The 18,445-nt window shown below is 38.9% G+C and overlaps 1 protein-coding gene and 1 pseudogene across 16 annotated transcripts in view; both read right to left on the reverse strand.

The window, feature by feature from the left end:
• Positions 1 to 18,445, reverse strand: part of Nt5dc1 (5'-nucleotidase domain containing 1) — a 136,975-nt gene that overhangs the window by 34,592 nt on the left and 83,938 nt on the right. The window lies entirely within an intron of this gene.
• Positions 1 to 18,445, reverse strand: part of LOC147828899 (ubiquitin-conjugating enzyme E2 N pseudogene) — a 39,317-nt pseudogene continuing 20,872 nt past the window's right edge. Inside the window, exon 1 of the transcript XR_015450016.1 lies at positions 1 to 18,445. This exon is cut by the window's right edge and continues 20,872 nt beyond it. The product of XR_015450016.1 is annotated as a ubiquitin-conjugating enzyme E2 N pseudogene (transcript).

Here is an 18,445-nt window from a genome sequence, read left to right on the forward strand (position 1 = left end):
TCACATGTTTAATTTATTGCACATATTATATTTTAGGGAAAGACTGTGATAAAGTGTTTCCAGGATGGACAAAACGTTTCCCACATTATATATATGTCTAGAATTGGAGTCGACTGCTCCATTTTTTAAATCTGGGAAGGCTCTTTTATTGCTGACCAAATGGAATGTGGTGCAAATGATACTCTGCCAGTTCCAAGTGTTGCCCTTAACTGGCTTGGCAGCTTCTATTTTCTGTCTCTTGGAAGCCAAATGCCATGTAAGAAGTACAACTAGTCTGAAACCACCGTGTTGCAGGGAGCAAGGCAGATGAGAAAGGTGGATGCAGGTGCTCCCTCTGCCAGCCCGCCTATGCACCAAGCTACGCACTTCAACTGTAAGGCAAAGGAGTGAGGCCCCTTGGACATCCAGCCCAGACAAGTCTTCAGATGACTGCTGCCCCAGGTGACACCAGCTTCAAGTGAGGAGCAGTCAATGAAGCCCTAAATCATAAGCGACAAAAACAAATGGCCGTTTTAAGCTGTTATACTTTGTTGTGGTTTCTTATAAAGCAATATATAACCAGAACAAGATGCTCTGGAATGAAGTCCCAATTTCAAATATCATCTCTGTGCAGTTCAAGATAGAGTAAGAAAATATTCAAAATCCTCCTAGAAAAAGGTGAAATAAAAGCACTGCTTCTCTTCATTTCCAAAACACTCAAAGTTTCCTACTGCATATTAATTTACAGAATATAAGTACAGCTTATGTCAATAGAAACCTTTTGAAAAGTTTAAAGAAGACCAAAATTAAAAGCATTAAAGATAAGTTCTACATAATACTTTTTTTTTTTGGTACCGGGGATTGAACTTGGGTCCTTGTGCTTGCGAAGCAGGCGGCAGAACCACTGAGCTAAATCCCCAGCCCTACATAATACTTCTTATTTCTCACCTACTTCAAATATGAAATATTTAAAGAAAATCACCAATTGCTGAAAAATATACTGATTATAAAAATAAGAAGTGAATTTCCTTGGGTGTTTAACCCCTTCTGCCCTGTGAAATCATAATCCAAAAGCTTTTGATATTTCTTTTAAAACACAGATTAATCTTCAAAAATATAGGCATTTTAAAGATCAATGTTTATCACAAGGGTACACTATTTTCCTAATTACTTTAGTTCAAATAGTCCCAGTGTCCAGAAATACTTTTTCTTACTAATAAAGCCAACAATATTCAGAACTACAACTTGATGAAATCCATTTCAGAACACATAAAAAATTACTTAGCCAATGTCTGGTCTTGCAGCATTTTATATAAGCACGAAAGCAAGGCTATTAGGTCTGTGCCATTTCTATACCTAGCACAGACTAGTTAAGCAGCTAGTTTCATCATGAGGCACCACTCTGGTTTTCATCACACCTTCCCACCTCCATCAGCTGTACTTTCTATATGACTTTGCGAAGCACCACCTGGCCAGTTATCTCATGCTCAAAAGAAAGGGAGGGAAAGAAAGAAGGAAAGAGGGAGACAGGGAGAGAGGGAGATAGAGAAGAGCAAGAGAGGGGAAAAAAACCCTAAAGTTTCAAATCAGTGAAATTTTAATTCAGAAAACGTTGATAGAGGTATTAACTTTGCAATAAAAAAATCTGAGGTTATGGATGTGATAAAATTAAAACCAGTATTAGAATTATCAAATAATTTTCTTTTCATAAAACAAATATATAGGATTTATGTGTATGCTCTGTGACACTGCCTGATGAAAATACTGCCCTGAACTGGAGTTCTTCAACTAAACTCACACGCGGGTCAAGGTGGTAAATAAAATCCCAACATTTTGTTCCTCAGGAAGTATGTGCATGCTGTGCAAAGGGGAGCAGCTATATCTAGGTCAGGGATATGTCACGGAGATTTTCCTAGAGCAAGACAGTCTAATAAAGAAAGCATTCCAGTATGCCCCTCCCCTTATCATTGTCAAGAAAACTCTATGGAAATAGCCTAGAAAAAAAGAAGATTCTCTGTAACAGATGGTATAGAATTTTTTGGTGTTGTTTTACATGTATACATCCTAAGTCCAATAAATTTATACTTATTTAGGATGGCTAAAGAAAGGCTGCTATAGTTAATTTATTTTGTAAGTTGTACATTACCCAATATACAACGTAAAAACACCTCTGAAACACAGTAATTACTTTTCATGTTGGAATTATAATGAAAATGACAGTGTTTTTGTTTTCTGAAATAGGGTCTCAGTATGTAGACCAGGCTAATATGGGCTTTCCCACAGTGTGTAGGTCTTAGGGATGTCAAGCTTCTATGATGACAATGTTTTCCCCCAGAGCAAGTATTCCAAGACAGAAAAAGGGGTGAGAATTCTTCAGTCTAGGCCTAAAACTCTTACTGCATCACTTCCGCTTCCCCACAGTGGTTACACAGGGCCAGCTCATTTTCAAGGAGGGGCAAAGAGAACTGCATGAATTCCAGAGTTCATTAAGGAGCACTACCTGCAGCCCAGCTACTAAGGCAGGTGATGCTTCTTATGTATTCAAGCCATATGTGACTCTATGAGAACTGTATGCATATTATATATAGTTCTAATATCAAATTTTATAAACGGGTAATTTATAATGATTATCCTTACTTGTAATAAATAAATGACATTGAATGCTTATTTTTGGCCAATTTTGAGATCTTTATAACTATTAATATACTTAATCCTCTTAACCCTGTGGATAGATCCTGTATTATTCCTTTTTTTACAACTGAGAAAACCGAGAAGCAGAGGTTAAGGAAACTGCACAAGTCACACAGCTAGGATGGGCAGAGGCAGGATTACTGTCACAGCCATCCTGCTTTCAGAGCATGTCCAGTGCTGCTTCTCCAGGGCAAGGCAAGTGGGACCTGACAGGCACTTCAGGGTTACTGTAAGTCCTTACTTTCTCTTTGTGCATATGGGTGAACTACAAATGTACTACTAAAGGTCAGGTGCTTTGGGGTTGACTGGAAATCTCAAACAAGTGAAAGTTTTAAATTTTAATAAATTTGGACAAATCAAATTACATTTCTTCAGAGAAAAACAAAGTATCTATCAATATGCATTCTAATTATGGTTACAGCATCTAGAAATCACCTCCTTCGACCCTGTCATATTGAAGATGATTTTGCTGAAAAGAATAGTTGGTAACAAACCTAGGAATGAAAAATAGAGTACTCAAGAAAACTATTCCACTAACCCTCACCACTTACCCTCCAAAGTCTATGTGTTTTCGATCTAATTTATCTGGTGACCATTATCTGTTAATAACTTGTATTTGTAAATAGAAGTCAAATACTCCAAATGGCTTACCTATTTAGCTCTGTAATTATTAAATAAATTAAGTTAAACTCTGCTTTTTCTCAAAGTTTCTACAGTAGAAAGAAGTTCTTTGTAGTCACTGATCTCCTGTCATTTATGTTATCTTGGAACTGAAGTCTTACACTGATGTAGGAAAACAGGCGTCAAGTAAAAGTCTTCCATTAGGGAATAAATATAAGTGCCCTTCCTGGAATGCATGGCCTCCCTGTGCTGCCTGGTGACTCCTGCAGTCCTCATAAGGTTACCTCTGCATGGAGCCCTCCCTGGCAATGCCTAAGTCATGCCGCCTCTGGACATCAATGAAGACATTCATATGGCTACACTGTAATCAGCACTGGAAATAAGCATATCCATGTGTTTTCTTTCTTCTGAGACTGTGATGTCCTTTTTAAAAAAATATTTTTTACATTCATGTTTATATTCCTGATGTCAGGCAAACAGTAGGCACTCATAATTGTAGAAGTGTGTGTGTGTGTGTGCGCATGCGTGCAGAAGGACAGTGATGTAAGACTATAAAGATGAGAGGCTGAAAAACCACAGTGCAAAGCTAAGAAAAACTTTTACATCTTAAAGTGGTTATACAGTATAAATACTGTATCTACATAATATTTTTGATTTTGTCTACTGATGTGCAAAGCCTGTAATATTTACTACCTGGTGCTTTAAGAAAAAGTTTGCCAATTTTTGATATAGCATTTCACCATTAAAGGACAGTAATTACAGATATATATATATATATATATATATATATATATATATAGACAGAGCTGTAACATCAGACACTCCTCGTTTCATGACTGAGTTGTGGCCTGCACTCCTACAACTAGGTCGGTAAATGAATTGGCTGCTATGAGGAACTGTGTATGGTACGTACATTACAATATTCAGAACAAAGAAATGGTCAAAAGAAACTCCAACTTGAAGACTTGCTCTTCTTTGCATAACTCTTACATGCAGTACTATAATGTGTAACAGAACATAAAAATACAGTACTATACTGTAGTACAGTACAATCAGCAAAATTTACAGTACTGCATAAACAAGGTGAACTGCACATGAAAGACACAGAGGCTCTACCAACAAGATGTACAGAACTGCACAAAAAGTAAAAGATGGGTCGGAAGTTCAAACAGCAGCACCTCAATCGTAAATCCAAACGGTGGTTAAACAAGTGAATGGATAAACAAGGAATATCTGTATTACAAAATCTCAAAAAAAAATAAATGTAATTTTTAATTTGAGACTGGTGAAAGCCTATGCAGTCTCAGCAGAGAGATTACAAACTCATCTGTGATAAAGTGGCTGTGCTGAAAGAGTGTACTTATGTATCTGTTCCTCACAGTGGCTCCCAGGCAGGATGCAACTGCCCCGAGAGGAAGTCTCTGGCCTGGGTCCTTCAATAGCATACCCTAGGATGCACAGAAAAGGTCTCTTCACTCTGCCATCTTTTTAGAAACATGGAGTTTTAAGGCAAATCTAAATCTGTCTTTGCTACTTCCTTTATGCTCTGGCACACGATTAGTTAGTGATTAAAATGTTTCAGGTTCACTTGGTCTGTTTGTTAATAAAGCAACAGCAGAGGCCTCAGCAAGCATGGTAAGGCCAGGGCTAAAAAGTTTATAGCTGGTGATATTTTCCCTCGTTAATGTCTGAGGAAGTGGAAAGATCCCTAAAAATGTACCCAATAACACGATGACATGATTAGAAGGACCCAAAGAGCCTGTAACTCGTATCAATAAAGGCTCTGCTACCTAAACTGGCGAAGCCCGACCGATCTCCAATGCTGCTTGACAAAGTTCCAGCTGGGGGAAAGGGAGGGTGGAACATATCGTACCCTCATGTTTTATTTTTTCTTGCCATAATGTTTACAATTGTTACTCTGGTCACAGGAGTCATTGTGTTTGTGACTAACAACAAACTCTCCATAAGGCAAATTGGCAATGATGTATTGAAATCTGATCTGGCTCAAAAGTCCCAAATTCCAGTTTCTCTTAGTTCTATTGCCACACTCACCTCTAAAGAAACCTCTCCTAAAACTCCCTCTGTTTTCCCGCTATTATAACTCCTTTCTTCTATTGATGACTTTCTTTTTACTAAAGGGGTCTTATAAAGAGACTGAAAGGACAGGTTTTAGATGTAAGAAACAGTGGGAAATGGGAAATAGAAAGAAAGTTAAGACAGATAAATACACTAAGGAGGCAAGTTACTCAGTTTTTCTCAAAGTACTGTAAACATCTCCTGCTCATGGACCATGAACCCAAATAACACTTAAGTAAGATGAATAGAGGTACAGAAAAATAGAGAGCTAATAGCAAACTATATTAACCATTGTGCAGTTTCTCAAGGGCCAGCTGATGACCACAAGTTTGATATTTAATTAACTAAATCTTGCTTGTACCCCCACTGATATAGAGATTTTGATTAAGTTACCTTCTGTTCTGCTTAGGTGTGGGTAAATAAGGGGACAACTGTAATTTTTAAAATGTATTCATGATGTTCAATGAAATGAATGAGCTTAGGAAAAATATACTCTGTTTAGCAAAAAATAACCTTTACTTCAATAGAAATTGCTAAGGCAACCTAAAATGTAAATATGTTCCGCCCAATGCCTTCTAGCCATTGCTTAAAGATATAAAAATAAATCAGACCCTGAGACTTCTCAGAGGGAACCTGCACATTGCTTGCGAAGCGGCCCGAGACCTCTCCCCTTCCTACCCTGCATCGACTGCAGCTGGTCTGCGGCACTAAGCACAGTCTTAAAAATTACCTGAACAAGAAATAGGAATGGTTTTCCTGGCACAGCAAAATAAAGATGCTTGCAGATAAAACCTAAGACAGGTTTTAGGCTAGCTTCAAATAGATATGTGGTAGGTTTCATCTCAAATAGTTAAATTTATTTGCCACGCATATGACCACCTTAGAGGGTTTTGTTTTAATGAGAAATTGGTCTATTGACTGATTATCTTGACATGAAACCTCCCATCTCCTCCAAAAGAGAGAAGCTAAAAAAATCAGAACTAAAACAAAACAGAGTATCTTGGGGCAATGCATTTTCAGTAGTGTTTTAATGCTACTGTTTTAAAATTTTTTGCACACTTGTAACCCCAGCATAGGTACTGGGTTCAATTCCCAATTTTGTGTATGTACACATAGACACAGACACACACACACAAACACACACACACCTTGACTTGTCTAGTTTTGAAACACAAAGAGATCAGAAAAAAAAATTAACAGGAACAAAGGAATCATAACACAAACGAGATACTAGACTTCACTTACTATAAATGTTTAAAGGAAACCTGCCTCCTACGGGGGGATCGAATGCTCCATTCTCTAACAAACAAAAGACCAGGAATAAAACTTTTACCTGGGTTTTCTTCTGTGGCATGCAGATTTACAGAATGCTAAGACAGCCCTTTACTATATACACACTGTGCTAACTTCAATTCCCAAATGAATGTAAACAACTGAGATGGATCCCAAGCCTGGTCCTAAGCCTAGGGGCACAGCTCTTCCTTATGCACCCCATCCAGCCCTGCTTTCTCTCCTGCTCCACCACTGAGAGGTGTGAAGGGGCCTCAGGCAGAAAATGGCAGGGCAGTGCAGGAAGGTTCACAGGTGCCCCGTCCCTCTCTTTTCCCTCTCAGTCCCTCTTTTTTCCTTCTCTGGCCTGACTCCTCGCACCTTTGCATGCTGCCTCCTAACATACATACAGTTATATTAACATAATAATCATATGTATTTTTGAAAACACTTAAACCTGGCTTTTTAAACTAAAGATTAAATAACAATGCTTTGCCAAGTTAACATGGATACAAAAATAAAGTTATAAATTCAGATCCTTACATGTATTCTTATCTAGATCCACTTACTGATCCATATTATTAAAGGTTTTGTTAACAGGGAGATTTTTCTGCTCTTTTTGGTACATTAAGTCTACAATTAAAAACAAACCATTTACTTCTATACCTGCAGACTCTCGATGTTAGTAAGAAAGTAGGTAGAGAGAGAATTTTCCCCCACCATTCCTTAAAACACATGCTCTGTGGATACCAAGATGATGTGTGCCTTCTACCCGAAAGAAGGTCTCAACCTTGAGATGGGGGACACAAACAAATCCCTTGAGATACAGCCAGAAGTGTGTAGGGGAAGCAGACAGACAGATGCTTATCCCCCAGGGCCAGCTGGGGAAGAAAAAGGTGACTCCTCTAGCAAGTGAGGGTTTACGGGATGGAGAGATTTTGACTGGGCCATGGAGAGCTAAGGGTGTGCAGCAGGTTGAGAAGGGGACAGTGGCTGTCCAGAGAGGAGTGGAGAGAACGGACAGCAGAGGACTCGGGAGCTGAGGGTCCAGGACAGAGTGGCTGGGAAGTGACAATCATACTTTGAGCCTGCACAAGCAGATGTGCTTCTTCTGAGTGCAAGCTTTTGTGCAGCTGTTTGCTGCTCGAAGCCACCATTTCAAAACTGATTTTTTCTTTGCTTTTCGAAATTTCATGCTGCTTTAAAAGTTTGAATTCTCACTTTTTCTAGTTTCTTCTTTCCACTGAATATGCCCAATACTTATATTTTATTTGACATGCTCTAGCTGTTACTCATTTTTCTACACAATTTACTAGTTATATAATAATTTTATCTTCCACTTAAGCTCCATGAAAGTATTTTTTTGTGTCATTATAATAACTAGATTCTGGATATACAGGACATATTCAGTATAGGTAATGAAATTAAAACTTACTCTCTCAAGGAGGCTAAACATGCTCATGAAATTTTAGTGATATTATTATGTGGTTTAATAGAAGAACTATTTTTTCTTCTGTATTCAAAGGTAAATTTCATTTCTGCTCAATCTAAATGAGACCTATTTAAACATTTTAATTCACTGGAATCTAAAAGGTAAAAAGTCTTGGGGCCGGGAATTTAGCTCAGTGGTTTCGCCACCTGCTGCGCAAGTGCAAGGACCCGAGTTCAATCCCCGGTACCAAAAAAAAAAAAAAAAAAAGGTAAAAGTCTTTTATTGGAAATCCGAATACTGATGTATATTTAGTGCATACTTTCAATTTTTAAGAATAAAACACAGCATATCTGCAGCAGGCGGAGAATGGTTGAGTTTATTAACGTAGGTACCCTACTAGGTCACAGAGGACCTGAAAAAAGAATTATAACAATCAAAATATTTACTGAAAATTACATTCTGGCTTTCTTTTAACCTAGGAAAAAATTTAAGAAAGCATATAAGTGATTGGATTATTTTTGGTTTTTTTGACAGGAAAGGAGTGAACATAAATCCAGAGAACTCTAATCTCTGGAATTATTCAATAACCAAGAAGGAACAATTCAAAATTCAATTTAAAAGAGGCAAATATTTCCCTCACTATTATTTGGCACATGTTAGCAACCCCAAAATGAGCTAGCTGTGTGTTCTCAATGAACAAAAATGTGAAGGAAACAACACTAGATCTCAGATAACCAGTAACAGTTCATCTGAAAACAATGACAAAAAAAGTGTTTTCCCTTCCAGATAAGAAATCCATTTAAGACTTAAAAGGGAGTTTAATTTAAATGCCCCATGCCAGCAAATTAAATCATTATAAAGGAGAAGAGAAGGAATGGGAGACAGGAACTCACGATGTGCAGAGGCTGTCCTGGGAGAGTAGCTACACTATTCCCACTGTTAAAGCTTCAAAGGGCCAAGCAGCTTTGCACTCTTGTGGACACAGAGACACATTCACATTATAGGAGGTGGCCCCAGTGTTCCTGGCAGCGTAGGTACAAGTCTGACAATCCCGGTTCAAATCTCAGCTGCGCAATCTACTTGGAAAGTAGATTTGGTCATGGAGAGACTGCTGGCTTCTCTCTAAAGCAATGCTAACATCAGGGCCCACATCATTAGGTAACTGTGTGCAACAATGAATGTGAAACATGTAACATGGTGCTTGGAACATAGTGAACACTGTGTTGGAGCTATTTTCACTGCACCAAGGCCGCCTGGCTTAAGTACAGGAAGAAGGCTATGTAGAACCTAGTGCCTTTGGCCTGCAGAAGCCTGTGTCTGGGTGTTCCAGGGCCGTCCCATGTAAGGCTCACCTTCCTGACCCCCAAAGTGGTTGTCACTGGAACAAGAGGGCTATGCTTGGAGTATACAGCAATTTCCAGATGCTGGGGAACTTTGAAAAGCACTCCAAAGAAAAGATCAGAAACCCCCCATGGCTTCAAAGCTTGAAGTTCAGGAAGCAGCATCGTATTGAAGCAAGTGATTGGAAATAAGAGTGCTCACTGATGACCTGCACAGCCTTAACAATCATCTATCTCTACACACACTTCAGCAGACACGCAAGTACCAGAAGAGAGGGTACGGGAGTTTTCCCTAAGAGGAATCAACTTCATATTCTCTCTGTAGCAAAATGGGGCTACTTTGGAGAAAAATGCTATAGGCTACAATGCACAATGGAATTGCCTTGTATGGGCTCAAAATGCAGGACTTTGCCTATCAAAATGCCACTTAGCTTCAAAATGTATTTTAAAAAAATTTCTGCAATGGAAAAAAGGTTCTCCCTGTCCAGAAAACCCTGGGGTGGCTGTGGGAAATGGGGACCATAAAACCGAACCTCCTCACTCAGCAGATATGAAAGTGAGGGTAGAGAGGCTGGCTTGTCTATTATAGTACAGTGAGGAAAAAAGCATGGTGGAATGAAAGTCTTGGTCTCCTGATTCTTTCATTCCATATTCTATTTATGTCTACTAACCTTATTAACATAACCCCTTTATTAAGGTATTTTGCAACATATTTATAAAGATGTGTGAACACAATTAGTAAACCAAAAACCTTTTATGTACTCTTCTAATACAAAATCAGAGCAAAGATAGAAACTATACAAACAGCTGGGGTTTTCCTAAAGATAGAGAGACGATCTATCTATCTCTGGACAGCTTCATACCCCACTTATTCCAATATTCAAGGAATTCCCTTCTGGAAAACGATCTCTAGCAAGACCAGACACTCTGGATGCTTGTGTGGAGACTGTAGGGCTTTGGAAGGAGGAGCTCTTGACGATACCATTCAGCTTCCTAGACAGCCAGGGACTCTTTGTATGGCCCAATGTAACTTAAAATCATCTTGAAATTCCCCAAGCAATACATGGAAACTCTCCTTTTCCAAACTTTCAAACACTAAAGCTGTAAGTCTTCTGTGAACATTATCTCCACATTCTGGGTCCCTCCCTGGCCCTATGAGTTAAGGGCTTGGCTGCCAGCCTGTGGCTCTGTTGAGGTGATGCAACCTTTAAGAGATGGGGACTAGAAGGTTAGGTCACCGTGGACGTGGCCTTGAAGGTGATATGGGGACCCTGGCCCCTTTCTCTGTTTCTGCTTCTCAGCTGCCACAGGTGAAAGGGTTTCTTCTGCAATCATGAATGTACTGCCTAACCACAGGCCCTAAAGCAACGGGCCAAGTGACCATGGACTGAAATTGCTGAAACCATGAGTCAAAATAAATGTTCCTTCAAGTTGAGTTAGCTCAGGTATTCTGTCACAGTGACAGAAAGCTAACATAGACAACTGGGATTGAAAAGTAGAGTCATTTTTATGACTACTCTTGATGATGTGGTTCAAAAGCCTTTAGATTTGGTTTGTGGGAGGAGTCTGGAAAAGAAGGCAGAGTGGACCTGTAATGCTATAAACAGAGCTTGGGGTGGGGATGGGGGAATTCTCTTGAGGGCTCAGAAGACAGAATGCTGACAGGGATGAGGAAGGTAAGAGGGCTGTGCCGCTAAGGTTTCAGGAGGAAATGAGGATTCTAAGGAAACAGACTACATTTTGGCAATGAATTTGTCTATACTTTGTCCACATCTTGAGACTTTGTGAGAAAGCTGAGTTGAAAGGTGAAGGAAATGTCAAAATAACACAGTATTCAAGTACTGGCCTGGGTATTACTGGCTACTTTTAACCAAATTTAGTGAGAATTGGGAGCAAAAACCAAAAGAGAGTTTGAAAAACTTGCAGTTTGGCTAGAAAAGGTGTGTTTGTAAAGTTCTATTTAAGGAGGTGAGGTTTGGAAAGAGATTAGTTATATTAAAAAGAAGTGAGCCTAGGGGTACAACTTAGTAGTAGAGCATCTGCTAAGCATGCATGAAGGCTTGGGTTCTTCCACAGCAAAAGAAGCCAAAGATTTTGCACTGGGACAATAGGAACGATGCCTTGAGGTCATCTCAGAAATCTGCAAGACCCCACCCTTCCCAGGCTCAAAGGAGAAAAGTGTAAATATATATATGAGGGATGCCTAGGGAATCATTCCCCAGGATCTATTCCCAATGTTCAGCCTTCACAGCACTCAAGAGGCCCCCCGAAGCTGTGGTAACAGTGGGTCCCGGGAGGGCTTATGCAGGTATCACCTACCTCATGCTAGCTTTACTTGCCTCACAGTGCAAGAGTTGTGGGGCCTTTCCATCAGGACACCAAAGGAAAGCCTAGGAGGCCAGGCAGTGTGTGGCAGGGTCAGAGTCTTTGCAAGGGTGATGCATGAAGCTGAAAGTGAAACCAGAGCTGCAATGGAGAGCCCAGGAATGAGGAATGCTGGCTGAGGGATGCTGCAGGCCGTGAGCAGAGCCAGCCCAAAGAGAGGTCTGGTTACAAGCAGCAAGGCCACAGGGCTGGGGTTGCTCAAACCTTATGGAGAACACATGGGGTCTCTGTCTGCCTTGGATGCTGGAGATGGAGATACAGGATTTAAAGGTCTGCCCTGCAGGGTTTTTGGTCTTGCTTGGGCCCAATCCTTCCTTTCTTTGTCCTTCTCCCTCCATTTTGGAAATGGAATGTATACCCTGTGCCAACGCACCAAGTAACTTTCTTTTTGATTTTTATATGTGCTCACATCTGAGTTTACACTAAATCTCCGAAGACTACAGACTTGCACTTTAGGGTGATGTTGGAACTATGAAGTTTGCAGAGATTCTTGGAGATGGACTAGATGCATCTGCCTTGAGACTGGAATAAGCCTGCTGGCCAGCATGGAATGCTACACATAGTCTGGACTTGAAATGTTCCCCCAGCCTGTGGTGCCTGGGAAAGTGATGAACCCTTTCAGAGGTGGCCCTAGGAAAGGGTATCAAGTCATTGAAGTAACCCTTAAAGGGGTGACTGGAACCCTGTTCCCCTCCCCTTCCTGTTTCTTTTTGCTTCCTGAGTACCACAACATGAACAGGCTTCTTTCATTATTATATACTGCTTCACTAAAGGCCCAAAAAACAACAGGGCTATGCGATCATGAATGGGAACTTCTGAAACTACAATCCAAAATACATTTTTCCTCTCTTTAAATTGTTTATCTCAGTTATTTTGTCGGAACAACAGACAGCTAACACACTACCCGAGGGGGTATCACTGTGCTTGTGGTGTGTATTGTTCCAGATAAATTTAGGTGGACTCACACACCCACATCTGTAGTTCACATTTTGGTGTGCCTCCTTCCAATATTTTTAAGGACTCACACACATCTGCAGTGTACATTTAATGCAGTTTGCTGTGTTCACTCAATACTATAATTTGAAACTGCATCATGTATTTACAGGTGCATTCAAAAAATTATTATTATTTGTTAGGAGCAATGCTACATAATTCTAGGGAAAAATCATCTGAGTAGGCCTAGTTCTCCTGCCTATAGGCCAGCTATGACATTCCAGACATAACTGCATTTTGGCTTTGGGTCACAGTGATCCCAGGATGCTGTAATGCTCCAGGACAAGAGCACACCTGTGGGAGACGCCAGGGAGGAACCAAATCTGTATAGTTCCTCATTGTTCTTAGATTTCCACTGCCTCCCAGTCTTTTGTTACACCTTGTTTATCCCAATGTGAAGTACTGAACTCTGCATTTCACTTGTTACATTTGTTTCCCCATGTACTGAATAAAAGGTGCTGCAAGCTAGGGGTCTTTGTCTTTGCTGCCCAGAGCAGTACCTTTTATTTTTATTGTACTATTTGTTTTTTTTGGAGACAGGGTCCTCTTGCTGTGTAGTTCAGTCTGGCCTTGAACTCACTATGTAACCCTGGATGGCCTCGAATTTGCAGAGATCCTCCTGCCTCAGGCCCCTGAGTACTGGCACTACAGGTGTGCACCACCACAGCTGGCTCAAAAAATTATTATTCAGCATCTACTACATACAATGCCTTGTGCTAATTTTCAAAACAGGGGAATGAACAAGAACAAAACTCCTTCCCTCACAGACTTTGAAGTTTAGAAACAATTTATTTTAACAGCAGCATAGTAATCCATAGTATGAATATATGTCCTTTAGTGATTTTTTCATTATCCTAGATTTGGGAGGTAATTATCACTATTTTGACTCCTGGTACACATCTGAGTAGTTCCCTAGGTTCTAAGTAAAACTGCTGGATCACTGCATGTCCATGTTCCCAATAGTAACACTTATACTGAGTTTTCTTCCAGAACAATTGCAACATTTTAGCATCAGATTTTAAGTTTTGCCTCTAGATTGGGTAAAAATGGGAAAATTTTATTGTGTGTTTCCTTTATTACTAATGCAGTATAGCATCTTTTTGAGTCTTTATTAGTCACTATCTTTTATGGCTTTTATAGTCCCATAAAAAACAAGGTTGAGAATTAAGCCATCATCATAAAAAAAAAAAGTTTGTTGAATTCAACTGGGTGAACTAAGGGCAATTTATGTCAAATTACTTTAAAAATTCACCAAAGACACTCTGAGAGTACTTGGCAAAATGCACTATTATTAAATCCTCAGGTGTTATTCACCCCACCACGAGCCCTCTGGCTCACAGCAGTGCATCACTCTGTCCTTATCCAGCAATTTCATTATAGGACCAAAGCACAAAGTATAACAGCAAAAGTGCACTGGTTCAAAGGCCACCTCCTTTAAGGGTTTTTCAGAGGAGTCTATGGAAAGTTGTAAATAGGTACATATGAAAATCACCGTAGCAATATCTGTGGTTGGCTTTCTCCCAAAGTTAAATTATGATTATTACTATGGATTCCAAGAAGAAAAACAAATCCTGACAACATAAGCATAAAGAATTCTCCTACACCATATAAGTACTTTGGAAAATGTCTATCAGTATCTGCCAACTGAATATACACACACACCAGGCAATGCAGCAGTTCCACTTTAAGGTATAGATCTGAGTGACATGTAAACAGTTAAACAAAACACATGTAAATAATGTTCATGAAGCATTATTTGTGATAGTCCCTGATTAAATTAATTCAAATGTCTAACAACTGTAGAATGGATAAATACATAGTGGTACAGTTATATAATGGTATACTACAGGTGATGAGAACGAGTACCTTGTTATATACCACAACAGGGCTACTTTATAGGAACATAATGCTGAGATACAACAAAACATATACTACCTACCCATCCCACTTACATAAAGTAAAAAATGAGACAGAATCAATCTGTGGTGTTAGATGTCTCTCAGGGAAGAGCTGCTGGTGAAAAGGAGCAAGAGAAGGGCTCTGTGGGACCAGTGGCGGTCTATGCGCTGAGGAAAGTTCATACTCAACAGCAAACTTAACAACAAGGACACCAACTATAACGCAAAAGTGACAGTAGTTTCATGGACATGAAAAAGAATTCACGAAATCAACTAAAAACACATGCTAAATCACATAAGAAAGGTTTACGTTAAAAGAATTGATGTTTATAAAACATTGTAAATCTGTTCAGTATCAAAAAACAAGCAATTGGTAATTTTGTTTGTTCAAATTTGTATCAATTAACATTTTAGATTAATCTCAGTATTCTCTGTATCCAAGCCTAGATGCTTTTATAATTTCCTAATCCATGGGAAAAAGTTATCTTTTTTTTTTTTTTAATTCTTTCATTGGTGCATTTTAGGTATACAACACATTTACTTTTCTCATTGGGAACTTGTACTTTACATGATGCATCTTGGTTCTTATTTTTTCCCCATTCCTAGCCCTCCCTTCACATCTTCCACCCTTCCCTATTTACAAAGACTTTGTTTCCATTTTTCCATTTTGTCATATTAATTCCATTCCCTTCTTTCCTTTCCCCTACCTCTCCCACTTCCCCTTCCCCTTTGCCCCTGGAAAAAGTTATCTTTATTAAACTTAATGAAAAAGCACATCTGCTATTATGAAGTAAAAACCATTTTAGGAGAACAAAGTATTTCTTATGAAACATCCCCGCTTTGTATTAATCTTGGTACTATTCATTACCACTGTATTTACCTCACTCCTGAAAGATTTTCCAGTAACGGAAATGTTAAGTAATTAAGAACTGTCACCTTTTCAGATTTAGTCCATGGAGCTTTGGAACTTACTGTTCATTTTAACAAGAGTAAATGGAACAGCTGCCATTGTCTTACTGTTTTAAATGTTTATCACATATTTTAATGTTTATCTGCAAAGCATTTATGAATTTATAAATCACAGTTCCCTTTTCCCAGACTATAATCTCAGAATTTCATTCTTAGCCTAATGAAAATCATGTGACTGGATTTTTGTCTGGCTCTGTAAATAACCTTCGATCTGGATTTAAAGTGTCATTGAACTCTGTGGGCATCAAGTAACAGATTTGTATCTGAAAAAGAAAATAGTCCTTTGTTTTTAGAATTAAAGAAATAAACCTCTTGCCAATAACAATTTTCTAAAGGTTCAGACTCTTAAAAGACAGAATCAAGGACATATGGGATCACTCTCTCCTAACTCTCCAAGAGGTATGTGACCCAAACTCAGTGAATTTTTTTCTAAATGGTGAATTTAAGATTTTACAGCTTTAGATTTAAGTGGGTCAAAATTTACACTGACCTTTCTTCTGCCAGTGATCTATACATTTCAAATATGCTAAGCATAAAAAAGTATTTAAAAAAATGAAACAAAATAAAACACTGTTCTCAGAAAGAATGGTCAAGTGTACCTAAACAATGCCAAGAGCTACATGGAAGAGGTGCCCTCATTATAAGGGGAGGATCCCTACACTGTTTAGAGCTGTGCTCTAGCTCTAACCACTCATGAGTGTTTACTTAAGTCAAATTTAACCAAATTTAAAAGTCAGTTACTGGCTGGGCCTGTTGGTATATGCCTATAATCCCAGCACTTAGGAGGCTGAGGCAGCAGGATCACCACAAATTGGAGGCCTGAACTACATAGTGAGACTCTGTCTCAAAAAAAGTGAATGGCCCCCTCCCCCGCAAAAAAAGGTCAGTTCCTGCACTACCCTAGTCACATTTTGAGGGTTCAATAGCCACATGTGGTTTCTGGCCTCTATACTAGACAGCAAGGTATAGATTATTTTATCACTGCAGGAAGTTCTATCTGCCAGTCCTCCTCTAGGTGTAAGCAAACTTCAGTCCACAGCTCCTAAAATTACCAGCTGTGGTTGCATAAAGCTAGAGTGTGACATTTGGGTCAGAATAAAAAGCAAACAAGATTGGGCCAGAAATAGAGCATTTTAAAATAGAAGGAATAATTATAATCTGAAGCCATACCAAGACTTCTGTACAGGGACACACTGGCGGATCCAGGTGAGCTGGGCTTCACACCTGGGTTCAGTGCAAGCCCTTTTCTCGTGTGTCAGAGGAGCCACAGGTACCTCCTCACATCATGGGTGGAACGGGACCCCCAACAAGCCTGGATGACAAAAACACTGGAGAGTGGAAAGCACATGTTGTTCATGACTCATGTGTTAATGACACTTTCAGCGTCATCAGTAAAGCTGACTGGCAAATGATCATCTCACTGCTGTGCTCAGGACTGAAAAGCTTTGAGGAATGATTCCACAGCTCATTGGTCACATTGAGGTAGCATCACTGGTCAGTTCTTTTTCTTTCTTTTTTTTTCCATTAAGTTTCTTGGTACATTTTAGGTGTAAAAGTAGTTACATTCATCATTGGGATCTTGTACCTTTACATGACGTATCTTGGTTCTTGTTTTTTCCCCCATTTCCCTGCCCTCCCTTCACTCCCTCCACCTTTCCCTATTTATAAAGACTTTGTCTCCATTTTTTTTCTTTTCTCATACTTTTTCTTTTCCCTACCCCTCACTCCCCCTATTCCTTTAGACTTTTTCTTCCTATTACACAATAATACATTTTAAATTACAATATCAAGATTTAGAGGACATTAATACAGATTTTACAGAATTTAAAAGGATATAGAAAGCATATTTCAAAAATCTTTTTTGAAATAAATTCGACAACTTCTATGAAGTACCTTGGTAGACAAATTAATGAAACTGACTCTGGAAGAAATATATTTGAATAGCACCTATTAAAGAAAATATATTCTTAGCTTGAAAACCTACCTATATGACAACAACAGGCTCATATGCATTTTAACTGATAAATTATATCAAACATTTAAAGCAGAAAAAAGAAGGAACACTTCTCCCCTCATTTTAGGAAATCAACATTGTGTTAATCCTAAAACTGGATAAAGATAACAGAAGAAAAAAGTATGAACATAGATAGAAATTTGTTTAACAAAACAAACTATTAGAAGTCAGATTTGGCAGTATGTAGAAAGTGGTTTTATTATAGGGATGGCAGTGTTGGTTCAGCATTGGAAGATCCAGCCCCAAAAGTCATCATTTTAACTGAAGAAAGGAAGAAGCCATACGATACTGTCAGTAGTTGCAGAAAAAGTATTGGGCTAAATTCTACAGCTGTTCATGGTAAAAGCTATCAGGAGACTAGAAGTAGAACAGAACCTTCTCAAAAGATCCAAAGACATGTACTCCATACTTCCAGCAAAAAGGCCTTATACGAATGGAGAAGATACAATGTTTTCTCCCTAAGGTGGGGAACAAGGGAAGATATGCCTACTCTTCATCGGTCCATTAAACTTTGAAACATAGGCCCAAACCAAAATAGCCTGGCAATAAAAAGAAACAAAATAGCATAGGACTGGCAAGGTAGAAGTAAAATCTTTATATGTAGATGTAATGATCATCTACAGAGAAAATACTAAGAAATCTCTAGGAGACCCTAAAACTTGCATTTCAATTTAGCAGGATTAGAAAACACAGGTACTATATAAAAATTCAGGTCTATGTATACTTGCTACAAGAAGAATGGGATATTGAAATTTAAGTTATGTAGGAGTAAAAGGAC

Source organism: Heterocephalus glaber, unplaced genomic scaffold (assembly GCF_053883595.1).
Source record: "Heterocephalus glaber isolate CG9 unplaced genomic scaffold, H.glaber_assembly_v1.0 deba00000896, whole genome shotgun sequence".
Taxonomy (NCBI): domain Eukaryota; kingdom Metazoa; phylum Chordata; class Mammalia; order Rodentia; family Bathyergidae; genus Heterocephalus; species Heterocephalus glaber.